The sequence below is a fragment of the Martes martes genome, assembly GCF_963455335.1.
Source record: "Martes martes genome assembly, chromosome: 8".
Taxonomy (NCBI): Eukaryota; Metazoa; Chordata; class Mammalia; order Carnivora; family Mustelidae; genus Martes; species Martes martes.
In genome coordinates, this window is record NC_137895.1 from 130,713,085 (window position 1) to 130,733,152 (window position 20,068).

Sequence of the window (20,068 nt, forward strand, 5' to 3'; positions counted from 1 at the left end):
ATTCTTTCCTCTTAGGAAATTAGCCAGTGGCCAGTAAACTTATGGAGTGTGAGTAAAATGGTTGCCTTGTAAATCCTACTCTTGAACTTTCAGGAAATTGTCATTCGCTCCTGTGCTTGGGAAGAATAGAACCGGGTATCTGTGAGTATCGACTTTGGAGTTAGACAAACCAGAGTTCAGATTATGTTTCTACTGCTAATAACTGTGTGGCCTGGGGCAAGTCACTTCACTTCTCTGAACTTACCTATAAACTTCCTTATCTGTAAGTTTCCTTATCTATAATATAGAGATAATAGCGCTTAGCTCATGGGTGGTTGTGACTAGATACTGTCTACTGGGTAATGGCATGTCTGGTTGTGTCTGGTAGCAACCAATAGGAACCAAGCTGGCCTTCTGAAGACAGTGCGATCGAAACATGCCAAGAATTCAGGTCCCCAATGACATTGTTGAGCTACTGAGTTAACCAGCCTTGAAGCCACTCAACTTTCGGACTTCTTGGGATAGGGCATGGTATGATCCCTTTCTGGGTTTGGCCAGTTGAACTACTGTTACTTGTAGGTAAAAGCTTCCCAACCAATACGACCAAAAATTGGATGGCTTCTTCTTAAATGAAATTTAAGATCTTTCTGCAACCAAATCCACAAACTACTTGCAAATTTTGCTAAATATAGTGTAATTTGGACCAAATGCAGGCAGGATGCCTCCGTATGTCCTGGATAACATTAAGGCCATAACAATTGAAGAGAATCACAAAGGATGTTCTTCTGTGGAGAGGATCATGAAGGTCATTACCTTCGCTTTTGTTTCAGGAAGCCCTTTAAAGGTTTCACTCGGGAGAGGGACACGGTTGGAAATTTTCAGGGTGTTTTGCTCCTGAATCGTGTGAGTAGGGAGAATGGACTGGAGTGAGTAAAGATTCCGGCAGGGATATTTCCCAAAAGGCAGTTGTATTGGTCCCGTGAACAACAATGTGGGTTGGAACGGTTTCATGCCCAGGGGAACATAGGAGGAGATTTGAAGTTTTGGTGATCGAGCAAGAATGTAAGCAAAGATTTAAAATGAATACCGGAAAATATCGTATCCCAGAAACCAAAGGAAGAGAGAAGAGGCTGTCAAAGGAAACAAGGATCACCACCATTACCACTGCCAAGGATAACATCGGTGACCGAATAGTGAGGGCTGGCCACATGCCAGACACTGTTGGGTAGTTTCCATGTATCATTCTATTTAATCCTCACAAGAAACCCATAACATTGTCCCCATTTTCAGATAAGGGCGCCTGGATGTTGGAGAGTCCAAATGCCACTATTCATAAGATCTGGGATTCAGGGTAAGCCCTTGTGAAACGTATTGGTTTAGCCACAGGATAATCACCTGATATGCAGTGATGCAGAATTTCAAGCAGGAGAGAAAGCTATTGGGCTTGGTGATTAGGAAGTCATTGGTGAGAGAAGCTTCATGTGTTGAAGTATGAAAGGAGAGTGGGAGGGAGCAGTGGGTATTTGAAGAATCCTATGCATGGAGATCGCATGTTATTGGCTAGAGGGTGGATGAGGGCATAAAAAGATACTTTTTGCTGGGTGTCATGAGAATTGCTACTATATTTATTAATCATAATTATGGTGGTTTGGGAATTACATGCAGATCCTTCACCCCGATGTCACTTAGAACTCAAAGCATTTTAACCCCACCCGCCAAAAGCAAAGTTTTCTTTCATTTCTTATTGAATCATAAATAAGAGATTCAGCTATTCTAAGTCTGGTTAGACTGGGAAGTCAGGAGAGCTGCTGGTCAGTAGTGCTTGGAATAACAGGCTCCCTCTCACCATGGATGTTGAACGACCATCGTCTGGTTAACCAAACAATTATCTAATCAAATTGATAATATCTAGTCAAAACAGAGAGCCCCTCAAACACTAGCCCAGCCATGATTCACATGTATGAGATTTCTCTTGTGGGGTGGACTGTTTCTGGCAACACCTTCTGGTTAAACCCGTCTCAGTGTATTAGAAAAACATTCTGGCTGGTTTGCTGACACTATGAGCCAATTACAAATGCCAAAATTGCTGTTGAATTGCTTTGGTATAAATGCCAGTTCTCTTCTGGGACTTCTGAAAAATCAGAATCCTTTTGGTATTCCCAGCTCTGCTCCTGACCCTTGAGAGACTGTCCACTTGGTCATGGGGAAGGGGTCTCACTTCCTTAGGATGAGATGGAGGAGAGAGATTGGAGACCGATTTCTAACACAGCTGCTTGTCGGCAGGGGTTTAAATGAATCAGAAGATCTGGCTTTCTTGTCTCCTTGGATTGTGTGTTACTAGGGGAGGGGAACCTTCTACTTCTGTAACCCCTCCTCCATTGTCTGGAAACACTCCATGAAGAAGCGAGGGCAAGTTGAGGGCGTACTTTCCAATTAAACAGGAGGTTTCAACATGATGATGTAAATAACTAAATAATTATACTTCCCCAAGGCATTGTTAAATTTGTCCTTTAAGAAGAAGGCAGAACTTTTAGTTTCTTCGTTGATGAAACAAATTTTGTTTTAGCAGGCAAACTTCTTGAGGCCCAAGACCAGGTCTTTTGGCTCTTCTGTAGTTATAATAATCATTATTGCTGTTCAAGAACTATTTCCACGTCTCTCCCCTTCTGGGCACGTGGTAGGATTCCACTTCCTCACTAGCGGGGCCGTGAGGCTAGTCTGGCCAACGAGATAAGAGAGAAACCAACAGGAGGCAGATTTTAGTCTCCTATCATTTTGGGAGATTCAGTCTCCTATGATTTCACAATATACACAAATATTGAAACAATATATACAATATAAAAATATCTATATTATACAAAATATATAATATGTATGTACATTATATACAATATATGTACACAATATATACATTGTACATCTGAAATGAATATAATATTGCCTGTCAGTTATACCTTAATGATAAAGTTAAAAATTATAGGAAATGATTTCATTTCCTGTTTGAGAGTCTCCAGAGCTTTCTTTTCTCCCTGGCATGGCAACCAGTAATATTCAAGATGGTGACTGTTTTATCCACTTGGGTACCTGGATATTTATGAAGAACAGGGTCCCCACCCAAGCATCCTGCTCACTCTCAGTGGACATGTGGCATGAATGAGAAATAAGCTTTGGTACTTTGAAGCTACCCCAAATTTAGAATCGTTCACTGCAGCAGCATAGATCCTGATGAGTACGATGTAAGAGCTAACTTATATTTCAAGTATATATTACATCTGTATTATTTATCTAATATATTCTTAGGGCTACTAGACTATAACCACGTTGAGGGCAGACATGGCATGGTATCCATTTTGTATTTCTATCATCTGGCAGAGATACACAATTTTCTTTTTAAGATTTTATTTATTTACTTGAGAGAGAGAGAGAATGAGTGGGAGGGGCAAGGGGAGAGGGAAAGATAATTTCGAGTAGGTGCCTCCTGAGCACGGAGCCCAGCGTGGGGCTGAATCCCACCCCCCTGAGATCCTGACCTGAGCTGAAACCAAGAGTCAGTTGCTTACCTGACTGAACCCCCAGGTGCTCCACACAGTGTTTCTTTCCTTTTTTTTTTTTTTAAATTTTTTTCTTTTTATTTTTTTAAAAGATTTTATTTATTTATTTGACAGAGGGAGATCACAAGTAGCCAGAGAAGCAGGCAGAGAGAGCGGGGGAAGCAGGCTCCCCACCGAGCAGAGAGCCCGATATGGGGCTTGATCCCAGGACCCTGAGACCGTGACCTGAGCTGCAGGCAGAGGCTTAACCCACTGAGCCACCCAGGTGCCCCCACACAATGTTTCTTGATGAAAGTTATGGTATGAATGTCTGGATACCTGGGAAACATGAGGAGAATGAGTAACTGAAATTCAGCATTTCTCCTAAATTTTATTTTATTTAAGCTAAACTTTTCAGCTTTTTTTCCTATCACAGCCCTTCAAAAGAATAGCTTTTTTTTTTTTTTTTTTTTTTTTTTTTTTAGGATTTTATTTACTTATTTGTCAGAGAGAGAGAGAGTGAGCACAAGCAGGGGAACTGGCAGAGGGAGAAGCAGGCTTCCTCCTGAGCAAGGAGCCCAGAGTGGGGCTCGATCCCAGGACCCTGGGATCATGACCTGAGCCAAAGGCAGATGCTTAACAACTGAGCCACCCAGGCGCCCCAAAAGAATGACTTTTGAGACTAAAATCTCACTGAGTGTATTTCCTCAGTCTCTTCACAGTCTCTGCGGTCTCTAGCGGGATCATAGTTGAGTTGCAGTAAAACAATCATTGGTGGCAGAGGGAGGGGAGAGGAGAAGGCAAGAGGGGAGTTGAGAGAGAGCGGAACTGGTTGCTGCATGGTTGAGAATCAACGAGCTATGTTTCAAACAAAGGTGTTATTTCTCTTTGGGATGAGAGGTACACTTTCAAGATCCATTCTGGAGATGGAAGTGATCTAGTCTTATGGACCTCAGAGATTTCATTTCAAATATTTACCACCCATAGACACCCAATAACTTCTTCAGTGATCATTTTTTTTCCAAATTTCGATCAGTTGGAGTCTGTCAGGATCACTGGTTTGCTGGGTTGGAAGAGTGAGAGGACAAGTCATAATGTATCCAATGGCTCTATTTGTAGCCCAAAGCTGAGAATCACCTCCATTAACTTACACAGCCAGAATGCAGTTCCTACTGAACATTCTGAAACACTGACGGTAACTCGAAGGCTCTCCAGCAGTCCCTTTGAGTGAATGATAGCCTAGAATTTGCTGTGGCTTCCTCCCTCGCCTCATTCAGGCCCCTGGCTGTGGACCTGACATCGCCATAGCCTCGCCTCTTGGATATACCCTTCTATTCTTCTGACAGAATTTCTGACCCCAAATTATGTTATCTATTGTACCTGCTTCCTGGGCTATTGTCTACTGTCTTTTCCCCACTAGAGCGTAAGCTGCAGGAGGGCAGAAGGGTGATTTCTCCTGTCCACTGCTTTAGCTCTCGTACCTAGGACAGTGCCAGGCATGCTCTCCCCACCCAATACAAGCTTGTTCAAAGAACAAACAAATGAATGAGTGAATGAATCCATCCATCCGTGAATGGCTTGAATCACAGAATTCATGTCTTGATAGAAGCAAAAGGAAACCTAGACTTTTCCAGTCCAAAGCCATATCTATATCTCTATCTATCTATATATATTTTAAAGACTTTATTTATTTATTTATTTGTCAGAGAGCGAGCGAGCTCAAGCAGGGGGAGCAGCAGGTAGAGGGAGAAGCAGGCTTCCTGCTGAGCAAGAAGCCCAATGTGGAACTTGATCCCAAGACCCCTGGATCATGACCTGAGCTGAAGGCAGATGCTTAATCGACTGAGTCACCCAGGCATCCCAAGTCCAAAGCCTTAGAGATCAACCCTTGGGGGTCATGTCTAGGATCCCGTAGGTTTGTGGTAGAGCCAGAACCGTGATTCACGGTCTGGTGTTATTTCCATTTCAACACGCAAATGACCACTACACAGCTGCCGGAGGCTGTGTAGGTGGGAGGATGGTGGAAACACCTGGAAGGGATAAGGGAAGTGTTGGGAACGGAGGTCTTTAGCGTGTCCCATCTTCCCAGTGCTGCCCAGCAGGCCATGAGCAAAGATGGTGACGAGAGGTATGAGGATGCGGGAGGGGAGGAGGGAGATAGATGAGGGCAGCAAATGGTGCGGAGCATTAAGAAAGAAGTGTACTTTTTCTCTTTTTTTCCTTGCCATCATAAACTTAGCGTGCCTTTCCTTCTCCTTGTGGCTCTTTTTAAAATTACGAGCTACTGAGTATTTTAAATGAGCTTTCTGTTATGTCATAAATATTCAGACCAGGAATGGTAATTGTTCCCTGTGATTAATTCTGCTTACTCGGTAAAGTTGTGCAAGGTTTTCACTGGAGGGTATGTCTTTTATGTTTTAATGTGACTCATGTATAATACAATTTGTCCTCAACTGCAGTTGAGACCTTGGAGTTAGGGTAAGGGCTCTTGGGGTCTTTTTCTCTGATGGCCGTATTTGGAAGTACTTAACTTGGTTGGTTTGTATTATCCCTCCCCAGGGCTGAGATGAAGGTAATTGTTAGGGCTCAGGGCCAGAAGTTCCTCCTGGCTGCTCTGGTCGCATTGGTCTGAGGTTAATGGAGAAAAGCGCCATGTTGAAGGTTACAGCATTTCCCTTTGCTTCCATTTTAATGATACTTGCCTGCCAGTGTTTTCTCTTTGAAGAGCAATTTAATAAACAATCACTGGCGTTTCATGTCGAGGGCAAGATTTGTAATGGCCTTCATCTCCCCGGGAGTTCTTCCTCAACATGGGACTGGATCAAGCCCCTTGCAGTGAGTAGCGAAGTGCTGGGGGCTTGGGGTACCACGGGTCTCCCACCCTGCCCAGGAGGACAATGGGCCCAGGATGTGGGAGGGGGCCGCGTTCCAGAACGATTCTGGACTCTGCTGACATTTCCCTTGCTTTCAAACTATTTTCCAAAGAAGTCAAACGTGAGCCTGTAATCACACTCCTCAAGGGAGGTCTGGGTGTGGGGGGCAGGGGACACACGGAGTTCTAGAATGTCATCTCTGGGGGACTGTGCATGTCTGGGTAAGAAGGAAGCTGAACAGCCAAGGACTTTCATTGTTGACGATGACAATTGAAGCTCCGAGGCTTGACGAGGAAGACTGTTACTGAATGGTGCTTATGAGGTGCCCACATGAGCCGGACACTGTTCTGGGTGTTATACAAAGCAAGCCCAGGCAAGGAGTTGCAGTGCATGTACCCATTTTTGATTAAAATCACATGTAAATTTACACAGCCCGTGAGGGTGGGCCTCTGGCTCCAGTGAAGGTGCGACACAGGCCTGAGTAGAGCTGGGCCTGGGCACCCGCACTGAGAAGTGAGGAGCTTGACAGTCTCCCGGCTTCTCCTGGGTTCTAATGGACAACAGCAAGGCTCTAGGAATGGTGTGCAGAAGTGGGGAGTGCCCCAAGGGAGACTGCGGCAAGCCACCAGGCTGTGGATGGGATGGCCAGTGGCCATTCATCTACGGGACTGTGCGAGGCCACAGGGACCCACAGAGCTGGTGGGTCTTCAAGACCATTGCGAGGACTATTTCTGTAGGCTCAGAGGTTGGCAACATCTCAAATGTGGCAAGCCACTGCTCTTCTTTTTTCTTTGGCACGTCTGGATAGGAGAGAAAGTGTAACCAAACTTCACTGTTTCGGGTTCTTTGGTGAACAGGGGGTTTGACTTTTAACAGCAGGGAGGGCTGTCTGTGGCCAACATGCAAATGCTTCTCGGAAGGGACGGTGATGGGCGCACTGCTGTGGTAGCTCACCCACATGGTTGATCGTGGCCGTTTCTGTGGTTGTTGACATGCATGCTGGAACTTTCTACATCCTGTTTATCTTTTAAGAAAATTCCACCACAACAAAGTGATAGTCTAAGCTTTAGCCAGTGATATGCTTATTGTAAGTAGCAATATACGAGTTAGTACAGGGTGATTGCAGAATAATGAGCGTGGCCCCTTGTTGATGGTGGAAATGAGTTGTGACTTATAGGTATGGAAGCCGATGTGCCCAGTGCATGTTGGGAATGGGGCTGGAGCTGCCAATGGTCTCCTGGAATAGCTTTATAGAGTTAGCCTGGAGCTTGTGTAGACCACCTGGGTCTCAACCCAGGCTTTCACCTGGGCTCGTTGGTAGTTTCTTTGGCTTAGCCAGGCATAGCGTTCAATGCAGAATAAAGAGTTAGGGTCAGGGTGACCTAACCTTCTTCTATCCTCAACTGCCATCCCCTCACTCATTTTTCTGCCTAAGAATACACTTGGAGATTGTCCCCTTTAAGACTCCAATTATATGGAAAAAGAAGAATGAGTTTTCATCTCTATTTCTCCGGGGGTGAATCAATTCTGATTTTTGTGCGTTCTTCTAGAGCAATAGTGTACAATACATGCACCTGGGTTAAATGGAAGACAATATTGTTGAAAAAGGAAGTTCTTAGGAGAGTCATAAAATGCTGAGTTTTCATGGCAAACCTGAGGGCACTGGGTCTGGTAGAGATAGGCGCTTGAGGAAGGATTCCGGAACTGTTCACCGGGGTTCTAACCCCACCTCTGCCACTTGTTAGGGCTATGACCTTAAAGTGCTGGACTTCATGCCTCCACGTTTGCATCTGTAAAATGGGCCTAGCATTAGAACTTAGCAAAGGCAAGTTACCATAAGAATTAAATGAGTATAATATGCAAAACACACGGGCACGTACCTGGCATATGTAAAGACTTGATAAAAACTAGTATTCCTCCTTAATCCAGAACCCAAATAGGTATAATTCCTTCCCTCTCTCCTCTGTTGGCTGAAGTCAATTATAATATAGATAAATGCATATCGGGCCCCAATGTTCTTCCTGAGGAGTTGCATTTACTGGGTTTACCAAAAAAAAAAAAAAAAAAAAAAAAAAAAAATCAGTACAAACCCTCATCCCCTTCATAAAAAACAAACAAGGAGGCAAACAAACATCTGTTGAATGAGGAGCCCTGTGGCCCCTCTTCTTCCCGGACAGACAGTTCCCATTCCATGTCAGGGTAATAAACTCAATGGGGGAAAAATGTAGATCTCCACATTTGTCTGGCGAAGTGGAAAAGACAGAACGACTCAGAGTTATCACACAAAGTATTTGCTCTTAAATATAGTTGTGTATCAGAAACAGCAGAAAAGCAGAATAAAAAATACCGGTATCTGGACCCCCTCCTCCCCCGGGAATGTGTTTGCAATGTGACCTGGCACCTGTACATCCAAGGTCTCCAGATGGTTCTGAAGCACAACCAGGTGAGAACCACCGCTATAAGCAACTCTCAATGTAACAAGTGAGTGAGTACACAGTCCAGTCCGGTTTAGGTAAACAGACCTGAACCCAGTGCCCCTGAACAGAGAACCACGTTCCAGTTGAAATCCACTCTTCCTGTTAATATGTCTCATTATAAAATTAATGATTTTCCTCTCTGTCTGGAGAGAGAGATTTGGCAAAAGGAATTTTAAAGAGATCAGGCACTGATTTGGAAGTTAGGGAAGCCAAAGCCTGGGCTGGTTGTTCCTTGCGGGACTCTCGTTATCAACTGGGATGTACGTGTGAATTTCGTGAGCCGTCAAAAGCGTGCTGGCACCGGACGACTCACTCAGTAAATATGAATGGAAGGGGAGCCCGGAAACCACGCAAGTAAGTCTGCGATGGCCAGTGAGTTCTGAACTTTCAAGACACTTCCGTGGGGTCCCAGGGCCTCCCACGCCACCCTGCTCCGGCGGCCCTGGTTGCATGCAGCTGAGTGAGGGCTGCGCCTAGTGAAGGGCACGGCTGGCCCCGCGGGGACGGGTCATGTGCTGGTGGTCCCCGATCAGCATGTGCCTGCCCTCACCCAGCTGGAGTCCAGCGGGGCTGCTCCCTGCCCTCAATCCCCTCCTCCCCCATCTCCGCCTTGTAGATTTCAGTAAGAAACTGACTATAAACTGTTTCCCTTTGAGAGTCCCAAATTCATCGATGGCCATAGTCATCCAAAAAGATCTGTCAATCCAAAGATCATTCCTTGGCCCTGAGATGGGATGGATGGGATAGTTTCAGGCCATTCAACCCCCCAACTAAGAGACCCTCTTTGAAAGGAACTCCTTTGGGAGGTGGCTTGCCTGTGTCCCTGCCAGGGTTCTTCCAGAGCCTTCCAGGCGGCTCACTGCCGTCAGCTGGAGGCCACCACCCTCACTGGGTCATGTTTACTGAAGGTGCTTGTTTCTGTCTCTCCATTCAGTCGGTGGCAGGACACTGACAGGACAAAGCGTGTTGTAACTGACCACCAATGGAGCAGGCTCTGTTCAGGGATTACAGTTGCCGTGGGAACCAGCTTTGCTGAACTCACCACAGCAAACATGGAACCAATGGCTGGGTCAACACCCCAGATAAAAAGAGGGTTACGCAACTGTTTGCTGAACCCTTGGCAGGATTTTTTTTTTTTTTTCCTGGATGTTTCCCAGAATATCCCCATATCCACAAATTCCAAATGAAGAATTCTTTTTTTTTTTTTTTAAGATTTTATTTATTTATTTGACAGAGTGTTCACAAGTAGGCAGAGAGGCAGGCAGAGAGAGAGGCAGAGAGAGAGAGGAGGAAACAGGCTCTCTGCTGAGCAGAGGGCCTGACACGGGGCTCGATCCCTGGACCCTGGGATCATGACCTGAGCTGAAGGCAGAGGCTTTAACCCACTGAGCCACCCAGGCGCCCCGCAAATGAAGAATTCTAATTTAAACCCATAACAAGTATGTTCATTGTTTGCCGAAAAGAGCTGTTGCTTTTGGAAATATAAACGAGGGTCTGTGGAAGGTTGAACTGGGTGTTGCATCAGTTTTGGTAACGGCTAGGAAACATATTTAATGATAAGCTTTCCCTAGACAGGAAGCCAGGGAGGCCACTCATGTATTTCTAATGATCTACATAAATAATTTCATCTACTTAGATTCCAAACTTTAGTCATTAAATGGTTTTACTCTCATCTCAGCTAAATAGAGTCTTGAAAATGAATTTTAAAATGCAGAAATAGGCTTTTGAAAAAAAAAATCAGAGACAGGATGGAGCCTCTCTTTGTGGAAAAGCAAATTGGCAAACAGGACAATTTATTTCAGACAGTGAGTACAAAGGAGAAAGGTTCTGGGATCTCCTAGTCCCTCAAACCATTTAATTCTAGGCAAACAATTAAATGGTAACATAATCCAGGTGGCCAGAGTAGTTTGTGTTTCTGTCTCTCACTGGAAGGGAAGTATCTCACACAGTAAGATAGTAACAGTTGTTATGACTCCTACCTGGCTGCTTGACCTGCTTTTGCTTTTTTTCCTGTGACTTTCTCAGAGCCTTGAGTTCTGACTCCAGAGGATTTTCTTTCTCAATCTCTTCCTCATTCCAGTTTTCTTTCTCTTTTTTTTCCCCCCTGTGGCCCTGGTCTGATTTATTTTTTTTTTAATTTATTTGACAGAGTGACCGGTCTAATGTTTTATACGACGTAGGCACTAAGAGCTGGTTGCCGTCTTCTTACACAGCTCCTTCTAGCTCATTCCTCAAAGCAGGTTTCCTGTCCTTCCCTTCTGTTTGCTCCTCAATGCCCAGATGCCATCTCCAAAGGCGTGGGCCACCTTTCTTTAAACTCAGGTTTACCATCCTTAGTCCATACCACTTTGTCCTGTCTTTATGTCCACCACTTATGAAGTAGCTGGAAGACTGCCTTTATATATATATATCTTTATATACATATATAATATTATATTCATTATATATTAATATATCATTTATATACTTTTATATGTACATTTATTGTTTATAGCCCAGATAAATTATTTTAGATTGAGTGGTTTTCAGGTGTACCAGGATCATTATTAACCATGTAATTTTAAGACATCTTCCTTTTTATTGTGCTATTATTTCCCATTTGTATCCTGAATACAGTCTGTTTTTCTGGGAAATTCTAGAGAAAAATAATGAACATAAGTGCTGAAGAAAATGTGTTTCTTCCTGAAGCAAATATTTCAAATAGCACTTGTGAATATTTTTAACTTTTCATTTGGCGATAACTATATAGATTCACAAGGAGCTCCAAAGAAACGTGCAGGGAGGTTTGGCGCGCCTTCACCCGATCTCCTTCAAAGTTAACATCTCACGTGACTATAGTGTAATAGCAAAACCAGGAAACTGACATTGGTACAGTCCACAGCGTTTATTCACATGGCATCAGTATACAGGTCCTTGTGAGTGTGTGTGTGTGTGTGTGTGTGTGTGTGTAGCTCTATGCAATTCTGTCATATGCAGCTTTGGTAGCTACCACCACAAACAGGACACATGACTGAAACCTCACCACAAGGCTCCACCATGTTACTGTCATGTCATGGTCACGTCTACTCTCTCTCCTCACCTGGGCAAACTCTAATCTGTTCTCCATCTCTGTGATTATATTATTTCTGTAACCTAGGAGTGGAATCATGTTGTTTATATCCTTTTGAGACTGACTTTTTCACTCATTCAGCATGATTTCCTTGAAATTCACCCAGCTTATTGCTTGTAGCAACAGTCCATTCTGTTTTATTGCTGAATGGGCTTCCATGATCTCAAGGTACCACAGTTTCTGCAACCATTCACCCACTGAAGGATACTTAGATTATTTCCACTTTCTGGCTCTTATGAATAATGCTGTTTTAAATTTCTTTAAGTCTTCTACATAAAAATAAATCCCCCCCCCAACCTGGGATTAAATACCCAAGAGTGTGTCTGCTGGTTGTATGGTAAGCCCATTTTTAGTTTTAAAAGAAACTGCAAACTATTTTCTAGAGTGGTTGTGCCATTTACATTCCTGCCAGCAATGTATGAGTAATTCAGTTTTTCCTCATCCTTGCCAGCATTTGGTGTTATAACTGCTTTTTAATTTTACCCATTTTAATAGGTACATAGTGACATATCATTGTGATTTTAATTTGAGTTTTCCTAATGCTTAATGATGTTGAACATCTTTTTATAGGCCTATTTGCAGTCTATATATCCTCTTAGTGAAAAAAAATCTATGCAACTCTTTTGCCTATTTTCTAATTGGATTTTTTAGAATATTGACTTTTGAGTTCTTCACGTATATTTTAGGTATGAGTCCTCTATTGGATATATGATCTACAAATATTTTCTCCAGTTCTGTAATTTGCTTTTTCATCTTAATAAGGTCACTCACAGAGCCAAGTTTTTAAAATTTTGATTTGGTCCAATTTATAAATTTTTATTTTTCTGGATTGTGCTTTTGGTAACAAATCTAAGAAATCTTTCCCTAGTCCTCGGTCCTAAAGATGTTCTATTTATCCCCTCAAATTTTATATTTTTACAATTTGTATTTAAGTCCATGATGCATTTTGAGTTCATTTCTTAAAAAAGAATTTATTTTTAAGTAACATCTATGCTCAATCTTTATACTAACAGTCCTGAGGTCAAGAGTCATATGCTCCACCAACTGAGCCAGCCAGTAACACCTTGAATTCATTTTTGCATAAGGAATGAGATTTAGGTTGAGGTTTATTTTTTCTCCTATATGGATTTCCAATTTTCCAGTATCTTTTATTTATTTACTTATTTTTAGGAAGCTGCCTTTCTTTTTTTCAATTTTTTTTTCTCTGTCAAAAATTAAGTGGGTGTATTTGTGTAGATCTATTTCTAGGTCCTCTTGTGCAGTCTACTAGTATCATACAGTCTTGATTATTATAGCATATAGTAGACCCTAATATCACAAGGAATGACCCCTTCTCCTTTATTCTTTGTTTTCAAAATTGTTTGGGCTATTTCAGGGCCTCTTGCTTTCTGTATAAGCTTAAGAATAAGCTTGCCTATTTATATAAAACATTTTTTTTAGGATTTTGACAGGAATTATTTTATACCTATAGGTTAGTTTGGGGAGAATTGAAAACTTTATTATATTGAATCTTCCAATGCATTAACATGATATATCTCTCCAATTATTTAGGTCTTTTTATTTTATTTTATTTTTTTAAAAATATTTTATTTATTTATTTGACAGACAAAGATCACAAGTAGGCAGAGAGGCAGGCAGAGAGTGGGGGGGGGGGAAGTCGGGAAGCAGGCTCCCTTCTGAGCAGAGAGCCCGATGTGGGGCTCGATCCTAGGACCCTGAGATCATGACCTCGGCTGAAGGAAGAGGCTTAACCCACCGAGCCACCCAGGTGCCCCTAGGTCTTTTTATTTAAAAAAAAAAAAAAAAAAGTGAGCATTTTGTAATTTTCAACATACAGATCCTTACTTGTTTTGTTAAATTTACACCTATATATTTAATTTTCTTGGAGTAATTGTGTATGGTATTGCACTTTTAATTTTGTTTGAACACATTCCTTATTGGCATACAGAAATAAAATAGACTTTTATGCATTAGTCTTGTATCCTATGACCTTAATGGACTAATCTGTTTGTTCTAGAAGTTTGTTTGTGGACTTCTTGGAGGTTTCCATGTAGACAGTCATCTCCTCTGCAAATAGTTTTATGTTTTCCATTCCAATCTGTATATATTTTTTTCTTTTTCTTTCCTTATTGCACTGACTAGATCTCCCATTACTATGTTGAGTAAGGGTGGTGAGAACAGCTATCCTTGTCTTGTTCCTGATTCAGTCTTTAACCATTAAGCACGATGTTAACTGCAGGATTTTTGTAGATGCTCTTTATGAGGTTGACAATGTTCCCCTTTATTCCCAGTTTGTTGAGAGTTTTTATCATAATTGTTGAGAGTTTGTTGAATTATGTCAAATGCTCTTTTTGTATAAATTAGTGATCATGTGAATTTTCTTCTTTAACTTGTTAATATGTAATCTCACTTGGTGGTAGTATAGTGTTCCTTTGATACATTTCTGGATTTGATTTGCTAATATTTTGTGGAGGGTTTTACATAAATTTATGAGATACATTGATCTGCAGGTCTTTGTTTTGTTTTGTCTTTCCTGGTTTGTCTGGTTTTGATACCAGGGTAATACTGACCTCATAAAATGAGTTGCAAAGTGTTCCTTCTTCTTCAATTTTCTATAAAATTGGTGTGAGTTCTTTTAATGTTTGGTAAAAGTCTCCAGTGACACTATTTTCAGGAGCTTTGAAATTATAAGTTCAATTCCTTTTAGTGTTCTAGAACTATTCAAATTACCCACTTAATCTGGGCTGAGTTATGATAGTTTGTGGTTTTGGAGGAATTGGTCTATTTCTTCTAAATTGTTGAATTTATGATCATAAAGTTGTTCATGGTATTCTTTATTATTCTTTTAATGGTTGAAAGATCTGTTGTGGTTTTCCCTTCTTCATTACTGATATTGGTGATTTGTGTCTTCTCTTTTTATCTTTGTCTTGTTAGACATTGGGTTTTCCCCAAAGGACCAGCTTTTTGTTTCATTAATTTTCTCTGCTAGTTCCTTTTCCAAAATTTCATTTATTTCTGCTCTATTTTTACTATGTCCTTCCTTCTGCTTGCTTGGGGTTTATTTTGCACTTCTTTTTCTAGTTTCTTGAGATAGGAACTTAGATTCTTGATTTGAGAACTGTCCTGTTTTCAAATATAAGCATTTAGGATGATAAATTTCCCTCCAGCATTGTTTTAGATGTGTTTCCAAGATTTTAATATGTTTTATGATGTTGTATTTCCATTTTTATTCAGTTCTCTATACCAGCCATGGATTATTTAGAATTTTAAATAATTTGTTATTATTAAATTGTTAAATTTATGTGTGTTTGAAAGATTTTCTGTCGTCCTCCTATTGTTGATTTCTATTTTAACTCGCATTATGGACAGGAGTATACTCTGTATGATTTCAATTCTTTTACATTTTTAAATTTGTTTTACAAGTCATAATATGGTCTATCTTGGTGAACATTCCAGGGACTCTTGAAACTAATGTGCATTCTGCTACACTAAGGTGGAATGTTCTGTAAATGTCAATTACACCCTATTGGTTGATCGTATTATTGAATTCTATATCCTCGTTGGTGTTCTGTCTAGTAGTTCTATCAACTGGTAAGAGTGGGGCGTTGAAGTCTCCAACTATAATAGTGTGTTTCTCTTTTCAGATCTAATAGTTTTATTTTATGTATTTGAAGCTCTGTTGTTTGATGCATAGAGTTATTTTTGATAGACATTACTTATAGACAACATTTAGCTGTTTATGTTTTTAAAATACTCTCTGCCACTCACTGTTTTTTAATTGCTGTATTTTGATGATTTACATGTAAAGTAATTATTGATATTAGGACTTAAGTCTGCCATTTTATTCTTTTATTTTCTGCTTGTTCTCTGTTTCTCATTTCTCTATTTCCTTTTTCTTGTCTTATTGTGGACTACTTGAACATTTTTTGAAATTATATTTTGATTTACTTATAGCGTTTTTTTAGCATTTTGTATATATAGTTTTCTTGAGGTATATACACACACACATATATATATTATCATTCATATATATATCTTATCACAGCCTATGGGTATTGATGATTTACTGCTTAAAGTTTTGAAACTACTTAGGTCCCTTTACTCTCCCCACTTTTAAAAATACTGGGAAAAAACAATTATCTTCAGGGTTTGCTCTACATACATTAAACACCACATAAGAGATGGTGATGTGTTACAATTTTTGCTTTAACCATAAAGTGTAACTTAGGACTATCACAAGGTGAAGAATAGTCTATTATATTTACTCCTAAGTTTCACTCATTTGGATAGTCTTTTTTCCTTTATGAAGGTCTGAGCCTCCCAGCCTCCTTCTGTTATTATTTCTTTGTATTTTGAGTGCTTTTTTTAGTAACTCTTTAAGGGTAGGTCTGCTGGTGACTAGTTCTATTAGTTTCCTTTCATTTGAGAATGTCTTTATGTCCTCTTCATTCTTAAAACATGTTGTTGCCAGGTAAAGAAATCACTGTTGACAATATGTATCTTTTAGCAACTGAAAAATATTGTGTCACTTCTTTCTGGCCTCCATGGTTTCAAATGAGAAATCTGCTTTAGTTCAAATTGCTGTCCCTCTATGGGTAATATAACATTTCTCTCTGAATGTTACCAAGATTTTTTATCTTTTGTTTTCAGAAGTATCATTGTGATGTCTTTTGTGGCAATCTCTTTGAAGTTATGCTATTTGGCTTGCTCAGTTTCTTGGATCTATTTGTTTAAATCTTTCACCAAATTGGGGAAGTTTTCAGCCATTGTTTCTTTGAATACCTTCTTAGTCCTACGTTATTTCCTTTTGTTCTGGCACTTCAGTGATACATGTTTTTTAACTTTTATTTTTGCTTGTAAGTTCTAAGGATCTATTCATTAAAATTTTTTGTTTTTTACTTTATTTTCTTTTAGAATAAGCTCTATTGATTTGTCTTCAGCTTCACTAATTCTATTATCTGCACTTTCCCACTGAGCCCATCCGGTGAATTTTTTATTGCAGTTATTTTATTTTGCAGTTCTACAATTTCCACTTGGTTCTTTTAAAAAGCTTATTTGCTGGCATGCTGGAGTGGCTCAGTTGGTTAAGCATCTGCCTTCGCCTTGGGTCATGATCCCAGGGCCTTGAGTTTGAGTCCCGTCTAGGATTCCCTGTTCAACAGAGGGTCAGTTTCTCCCTTTCTCTCTCCCTCTGCATCTCCCCCTGCTTGTGCTCCTGCTCTCTCTCTCTCAAATAAGCAAATAAAAATCTTTTTTTAAAAAAAGCTTATTTGCTAAAGTTTTCTATTTTTTAAAAAATTTCAAGAGAATTTATAATTGTTTATGAAATCATTTTTACAATGGCCACTTTTAAATCCTTCTCAGTGAAACCCATTATCTGCTTCCTCTTGATGTTGGTGTCAGATGATTGACTTTTCTCACTCAAGTTGTGTTTTTCATGATTCTTCATTTGATGAGTGATTTTGATTATATCTGGACTTTTTTTTTTAAATTGGAGTAAAATGGTATATAACCTATAAATTTCAGGCATACAGCACACTTACTTGATATTTGTATACACTACAAAGTGGTTACTACCAGAAGTCTAGTTACCATCCATCATTTTTTAAAAAGATTTTATTTATTATTAGAGAGATGGAGAGAATATAGGTAGGCAGAGCAGTAGGCAGAGGGAGAGGGAGAAGCAGGCTCCCCACTGAGTGGGGAGCCCGATGTGGGGCTCAGTCCCAGAACCCTGGGATAATGACCTGAGCCAAAGGAAGTCATGTAACCGACTGAGCCACCCAGGTGCCCCCATCCAGCATTAATTAATTAATTAATTAATTAATTAATTTTTGGGAGGTAAAATCGGTACATAACGGTATATAAGATAACCTAGACATCTTGAATGTTATGTTTAGAGACTTTTGATCTTATTTCAGCTTCTAATAAGCAGCCACACTAGTTAGATTTAGGTCCTGGACTGTTTTTGTGAGGTATAGTTTCAGTGAAAATTTAATTTTCAGAGTCCTTGCAATGTTATTCTGGCTGACTTCATTCTTCTGGCTCTGCTCAGCTCTTACTTAATTCCTGTAGGGCTGCCCAGTGTAAATGGATGGGTGGTTCTGGAAACACTGGGTTTGGGTTGTTGTGGCTGATGATTGAGCCTGCTGCTGCCTCAGGTATGGATTAGGGTAGATCTCTCCACTAGGTATCGCTGGGGTACCCCTCCCTTGGTTCTTTGTCCAGGGAGAGCAAACTTTTCTATTTGTCTGCCCGAGGGTCATTCAAGGTTGCAGATCTCTGATGCCCAGTCTGTGCTAGATGGACCATAGAAAGAAATTTCAAGAGACTCCCTGTGATGTTGATCTGGAAGACTTAAGGTCTCTAGCCAGTGCATCTTCTTATTCCAAGTTGAGGAATTGTTTTTTTGATTTTTCTGATGAATCAGTTCCAGGATATTTAGTTGTCTTTACAGGGGAGGAGCAGGGAAAAGTGAGTCTACGGCTTCTTGTCCCTGAACCGGACAGAACTTACTATTTTTGAAATGAAGAGGGAAAAAAACCCTTTCTTCCTTCTAATAAGAATAATCTCTTTTATTTGTTGGAAAACTAAAAAGTAAAGACAAGCAAAAAGGAGAAAATAGAAGTAAATATGAATGTTTTCACAGATATATACATTATTAACCCTTTGATGTATGTCTTTCTTGATTCCTTTCTTGTAATTTTTGAAAAGTTATTGAGTTCCATACTTACTTTTATGCTAATATATCTTAAATCTATTTACAAGTCTATATATAATATTTTCTTTATATGGACCACTTTCAGTTTGCAAAGAAGACACACAGCTGTCCTACTTAAGGAATAAAAGCTAAGATTAGAATATAGAGGAATCAGGAAAGCTGTCTTTGTGGTTGTTTAGACATTCTGGAGATGAAATTTCAAGAAAAATTGGGACAGTGGCTCATCTTTAGAAGGCAAGGCCAGTTCAATGGACCACTAGTGATTTGGACTTTTTGTTTTTTTGTTTATTTGTTTTTTGTTTTTCCTGCAGGAATCCATTGTTCCCTGCTACTTTCTGCTCTCAGAAAAAGAATCTGTTTGGATCAGTTTTATTTATTTATGTATTGTATAAATTCATATGGAACCGGTGTACTGGGCAGTCTTGAGTCAAACCACATGATAAAAATATGGTCTCCAATATGGTCTCTTACACAACTTCACCTTGATGTCTCATGGCTCAGCTCCAAATCTCATATATTGTGACCTGAATATTAGGATTCATGTAACACAATATGTGACTGTACATGGGAAAAAAACAACCAGAAAACAAAGTATCTGTAGTCAATTTTTCCATCAAGGAGACATGGGAGGGAAGACACATAGAAAGATCCCAGGCCTGTATATTCATAGAACATTTGATAGATACATAGAACATTTGAGTTGATTGCAATTTTTTATGCTTTTGAATTATACTATAGCAAACAGCCCTGTGGCTAATCTTTGCACTGTTTTTTTTTAATATCCTTGTTAATAGGAGTGACTTTCATAGGTCATAATAATAACAATAGGATCATAATTGCTAATGTGACCTATAGACCCTCAATCTGTCATTTAAAGAAATTCACTCATTTTAAGATGTTTTTGCTGAATTTTTATGCTTAAACATCACATTATAAAAAATTAAATATATTTCAGTGGAAACTGAGGCCCGTAGAGGCATCCAAAGGCACATGACTAGAATAGTGAGAATTCTAGAGCTAAATTCCAGGTCTGGCAGCATCCTGATCTATGCTGCCTTTCTCTTCTTAGAAAAAGTTGTCCTCTGGATTGATATATGCAACAGAGGAATCACTAAACTCTGCCCCTGAAACTAATAATACATTATATGTTAACTAAATTGAATTTAAATAAAACAACAACAACAACAACAAGAAAAGAAAGAAAGAAAAAGAAAAAAGTGTCCTCCAGAAAGCCAGGTCATAAGAGCCAGCATCTTCAGAAATCCTTTGGAATATTTATACTTTAGGAAGACTTTCAAAAACAAAGTTAAAACAAAAACAAAACAAAAAAAAAAAGGGAGGGTTTTCTAGCTCTTTCTCAATTAAACAGGGATGAAATT

General features: G+C 40.0%; 1 protein-coding gene across 1 annotated transcript in view; it reads left to right on the forward strand.

The window, feature by feature from the left end:
• Positions 1-9,141: 9,141 nt before the first annotated feature.
• Positions 9,142-20,068, forward strand: part of LOC308347975 (uncharacterized protein) — a 47,347-nt gene continuing 36,420 nt past the window's right edge. Inside the window, exon 1 of the mRNA XM_080811820.1 lies at positions 9,142-9,213. The gene's annotated coding sequence lies outside the window, so the exon portion shown is untranslated. The remainder of the gene's footprint in view (positions 9,214-20,068) is intronic.